Source organism: Notolepis coatsorum (assembly GCF_963971535.1).
Source record: "Notolepis coatsorum genome assembly, chromosome: 3".
Lineage (NCBI taxonomy): Eukaryota > Metazoa > Chordata > Actinopteri > Aulopiformes > Paralepididae > Notolepis > Notolepis coatsorum.
This window is the reverse complement of record NC_140167.1, coordinates 95,926,303-95,932,302: the sequence shown is the minus strand read 5'-3', so window position 1 is coordinate 95,932,302 and position 6,000 is coordinate 95,926,303.

The following is a 6,000-nucleotide window of genomic DNA, read 5'->3' as shown; positions in this document are numbered from 1 at the left end:
ACAGGGGCACGTCCCCAAGGACTTCAAAATTGCGAGAGTGACCCCTCTACACAAAAAGGGCAGCAAATTAGACCCAGGCAACTACCGCCCTGTTTCTATTCTTACCTCCATCTCGAAAGTCATGGAGAAAATAGTCTACGAACAGGTCGAAAAGTACCTGGCGGAAAAAAACCTAATCTACGAATTCCAATCTGGCTTCAGAACGTCCCACTCCACTGACACATGCCTCCTCTATTTGAACGACCACATCAAACAAGAGGTGGACGCTGGCAAATACTGCGGCATGGTCATGCTGGACCTACAAAAGGCCTTCGACACTGTCAATCACTCCATTCTAATGGACAAGCTAAAAGCAATTGGTTTTGATAGCCTATCAGTGAGCTGGATGCAATCCTACCTGGAGGGGAGAGAACAGATGGTAGAGGTAAACGGTACTCTATCCCCCCCCCTCACAGTGAGCTGTGGTGTTCCACAAGGAAGCATACTAGGACCGCTACTCTTCCTAATTTATGCAAATGACATGTCGTCAGCCTGTGACTGCAACTTGTTCCTGTTTGCGGACGACTCAGCCCTGCTGGTCTCTGACAAGAACAAATTGCAGGTTGAAAAAACCCTCAGCACGGAACTAGGCAAAATCTGCATATGGCTCGCTGATAACAAACTATCATTACACATGGGCAAAACAGAGTCCATTCTCTTCGGTTCAAATAACAAACTCAGCAAGACCGACGGCTTCTCAGTTACAGTGGGTGACAATATTGTCACAAGGAAAGACGAAATTACCTACCTGGGTTCCATCCTAGAGGCAAATCTTTCCTGTGACAAAATGGCATCCAATGTAATAAAAAAAGTCAACCAACGAACTAGATTCTTGTACCGGATCTCCTCTCTGGTAAACAAGAATACCCTGAGGACTCTGGCAGGAGCACTCATTCAAGGGTACTATGACTATGCGTGCACCTCATGGTACCAAAGCACCTCAAAGGCGCTTAAAACAAAATTACAAACATCACAAAACAAACTGGTCAGACTACTACTTGACCTGAACCCCAGAACCCACCTCACCCCTGCCCACTTTGCCAACCTAGGATGGCTTAGAGTAGACGACAGAGTACAGCAACTTGCAATGGGCCTGGTCTACAAGATACACTATACGACCGGGGTGCCCATGTACATGTCAAAATACTTCCCAAAGGTCAGTGAATACCACAACCACTACACCAGAGGAAGCTCAACAAATCATGTTAAACCCAGATTCGGCTCAAACAAGGGACTAAACACGTTTCGCAATTATGCCACAACAATGTGGAACGCCCTACCCAAAGCTGTAAAGGAATGTGAATCCCTGCCCACATTCAAAACCGCCCTTAAAGAGCACCTACGGGAGGCTGCAATTCGAAACTGGCCACCGTAAATGCCCAAAACCCCCACCACCTCCTAATAGACAGTCTCCTCCCCACCGCATGTATATATTCCCTCCCCGCCGTATGTATATTCCCCTCCCACCCACCCACCCCCTCCTAATGTACAGTCCCCTCCCCATCATATGTATATACTCTGTCAGGATCTAGGGGTAACAGTACTGTATATTTGAATACCGCCTATGTCACAAATGTATCAGTACTAAATACCTATATGTCCCTATGCCATAAATGTCATGTATGTTATGTATGTCATAAATGTCTATATGAATTGAAAATGGGGGACCCTGATGGAAACAAGACAAACGTCTTTCTCAGGTCTGCATCCCCTTAACAATTGTATGTATTGAGCCGTACTGTATTGTACCCATTCTGCAATCTGTTAAATAAAGTTTTCATTCATTCATTCATACAAACCAATTACATAATCCTATCCAACATGTGTAAAGGCACACACAACATATTCCAGTTAACGGTATATTTTTTTAATGATTCGTTATGGCGTAATCAATACTTCCATGCGTATAAATTGCGTTCAGCCTCTCTCTCTGGAGTTAACAGAAGGCTTGTTCAAGATGGATTTCGGTTTGCCTCGACTAGTAGACGAGAGTAGCCGAGTGAAGCCGGGGGAGGAGTTAAGAGGGCGGACACTGCCGATTTCACGAGAGCCCCTCGCCTAGTCTCGTGCGGCAGATACGCTTTCACGTCACCACACACACATTACACACCTGTCCAGCTCATTATAATGCGATGGCCGTGTGCAAAATTAGATCAGATTCAAATGTACAGCACACCATATACTGCTATAGTGGAATATACTATTCATATATACCATAATATATACCATCTTGTTGCGCGCTCCTGGCCGCACGCACACACAACACACTGCTGAATAATTCTGTTTTGCATCAATATATATATGTATACTGTGTATATTGAGGCAAAACAGAATTATATATACAGTATTGAGGCAAAACAGACGACGCATGTGTGTGTGTGTGTGTCTGACAGCTTGAAGTTTATCATGATCATTTTTACGATGAATTGAAAATGGGGGACCCTGATGTAAACAAGACGAAAGTCTTTCTCTGGTCTGCATCCCCTTAACAATTGTATGTATTGAGCTGTACTGTACTGTACCCATTCTGCAATCTGTTAATAAAGTTTTCATTCATTCATTCATTCATTCATTCATTCATGATGATATGATGATAACGCATAACATAATAAAGTTTTCAATCAATCAAACGTCTCATAACTCCCTGGCTGTCACATGGCTGGTGACTGACAACTTTTCTGAGCCAATAGGCGCTTTGCGCGACCGTAGCAAGTCGCTTCCCAGCCGGGAGCAGCCGGCTGAGAGGTACTGTGGCGCCTCGCTCTAAAGGCTGCTTGTGGCTCGCTCCCGCGGGAGTTCCGCGCCTCGCCTCGCCAGATTTTCAGAGCAAATCGGACAACATTCTAACCGTCATGCAACGCGCTTGGCGAGGCAGTAGTCAAACCTGCGCAGATCTGCGTCCGCCTATCCCATCTTGAACAAGCCTAGAGTTTCGACTCCTGGCTAGAGGAGCTTGTCTCGGCTCATGCGGGGGGCCAATCAGAGAGGGGCTTCGCTCAACCAATCAGAGAGGGGTCTGCAGAAATGGGAGGGGTCTGCAAAAATGGAGTTCAACCAATCAGAGAGGGGTCTGCAGAAATGCGGCTACGAATTGTAGAGACGCGCCTCGCCTCGCCAGATTTTCAGAGCAAATCGGACAACATTCTTAACCGTCATGCAACGCGCTTGGCGAGGCTGTAGTAAAACCTGCGCAGATCTGCGTCCGCCTATCCCATCTTGAACAAAGGCTTGAGGCTTGTTCAAGATGGATTTCGGTTTGCCTCGACTAGTAGACGAGAGTAGCCGAGTGAAGCCGGGGGAGGAGTTAAGAGGGCGGACACTGCCGATTTCACGAGAGCCTCTCGCCTAGTCTCGCGCGGCAGATACGCTTTCACGTCACCACACACACATTACACACCTGTCCAGCTCATCATAATGCGATGGCCGTGTGCAAAATTAGATCAGATTCAAATGTACAGCACACCATATACTGCTACAGTGGAATATACTATTCATATACCATAATGTATACCATCTTGTTGCGCGCTCCTGGCCGCACGCACACACAACACACTGCTGTATGTGTGTGTGTGTGTCTGACAGCTTGAAGTTTATCATGATGATATGATGATAAGTTGATAACGCATAACATAATAAAGTCTTCAATCAATCAAACATCTCATAACTCCCTGGCTGTCACATGGCTGGTGAATGAATGAATGAATGAAAACTTTATTTAACAGATTGCAGAATGGGTACAATACAGTAGGCTCAATACATACAATTGTTAAGGGGATGCAGACCTGAGAAAGACGTTTGTCTTGTTTCCATCAGGGTCCCCCATTTTCAATTCATATAGACATATATGACATACATGACTGACAACTTTTCTGAGCCAATAGGCGCTTTGCGCGACCGTAGCAAGTCGCTTCCCAGCCGGGAGCAGCCGGCTGAGAGGTACTGTGGAGCCTCGCTCTGAATGCTGCGCGCGGCTCGCTCCCGCGGGAGTTCCGCGCCTCGCCTCGTCAGGTTTTCAGAGCAAATCGGACAACATTCTAACCGTCATGCAACGCGCTTGGCGAGGCCGTAGTAAAACCTGCGCAGATCTGCGTCCGCCTATCCCATCTTGAACAAGCCTTTGTCTGCTGTCTTCATAACCACACTGTGTGTCTGACTGTGTACTAGTGCTTGTTGTCTTCACTGTAGTGTCTGCTGTCTTCATAACCACACTGTGTGTCTGACTGTGTACTAGTGCTTGTTGTCTCCACTGTAGTGTCTGCTGTCTTCATAACCACACTGTGTGTCTGACTGTGTACTAGTGCTTGTTGTCTTCACTGTAGTGTCTGCTGTCTTCATAACCACACTGTGTGTCTGACTGTGTACTAGTGCTTGTTGTCTTCACTGTAGTGTCTGCTGTCTTCATAACCACACTGTGTGTCTGACTGTGTACTAGTGCTTGTTGTCTTCACTGTAGTGTCTGCTGTCTTCATAACCACACTGTGTGTCTGACTGTGTACTAGTGCTTGTTGTCTTCACTGTAGTGTCTGCTGTCTTCATAACCACACTGTGTGTCTGTCTGTGTACTAGTGCTTGTTGTCTTCACTGTAGTGTCTGCTGTCTTCATAACCACACTGTGTGTCTGACTGTGTACTAGTGCTAGTTGTCTTCACTGTAGTGTCTGCTGTCTTCATAACCACACTGTGTGTCTGACTGTGTACTAGTGCTTGTTGTCTTCACTGTAGTGTCTGCTGTCTTCATAACCACACTGTGTGTCTGACTGTGTACTAGTGCTTGTTGTCTTCACTGTAGTGTCTGCTGTCTTCATAACCACACTGTGTGTCTGACTGTGTACTAGTGCTTGTTGTCTTCACTGTAGTGTCTGCTGTCTTCATAACCACACTGTGTGTCTGTCTGTGTACTAGTGCTTGTTGTCTCCACTGTAGTGTCTGCTGTCTTCATAACCACACTGTGTGTCTGACTGTGTACTAGTGCTTGTTGTCTTCACTGTAGTGTCTGCTGTCTTCATAACCACTTCCCTACTCCCACTGCTTTGCAAGAGCTCATAACCAAATGTCTTTGCATGTTTAGTTTTCATTTCAGGTATTGAAAATAAATCTATAGCCTTTTTTCCCCTTGTATTTAATTTCCCCTTGTAGCCATGGAAGTACAGGCCCGCACCCTGCTCCATCGGCCTCCACCCCCTGCCCCAGTGAGCTGAATAAAAGGACCCTATCACAGTGGTAAGATATATTATTGTATATACAGTATGCTGTGGTGTAACATTTTCACATGGTCAAATGTACATAATGTGATTGTCTGCATTATGAGGAGATGAATGCTAACACATGTTTGTGCTTTGTGTTTGTGTGACAGGTTCTCTGCATGGCAGAAGCAGGGACTGGGGGTCATGCCTGCTCCGAGCGCCTCCGCCCAGCCTCTGCCTCCACCCATGGCACTGTCCCTCCAGCAGCAGGTGGGACAAGGACAGCCCTTCACCTTCTCCGTGCCGGAGGACCAACAGGCAGGCCCCTCCACCACCTCTTCCTCATGTCCCCCAGACCACGGCCTCAGGACCAACAGGCAGGCCCCTCCACCACCTCTTCCTCATGTCCCCCAGACCACGGCCTCAGGACCAACAGGCAGGCCCCTCCACCACCTCTTCCTCATGTCCCCCAGACCACGGCCTCAGGACCAACAGGCAGGCCCCTCCACCACCTCTTCCTCATGTCCCCCAGACTGCGCAGTACGTGCAGCAAGTGTGGTCAGCCTAAGAGACTGGATACTGGCCACACTCACATCGCAGGCGTGGCCTACTGCGCTCTTGTTGGTGGGAGGATTGACGATGAGTGGCGGGCAATGATGAAGGAGGCTCGGCCTGAGGACACGTGAGCCCCTAGCTGGGTGATGAAGGAGGCTCGGCCTGAGGACACGTGAGCCCCTAGCTGGGTGATGAAGGAGGCTCGGCCTGAGGACACGTGAGCC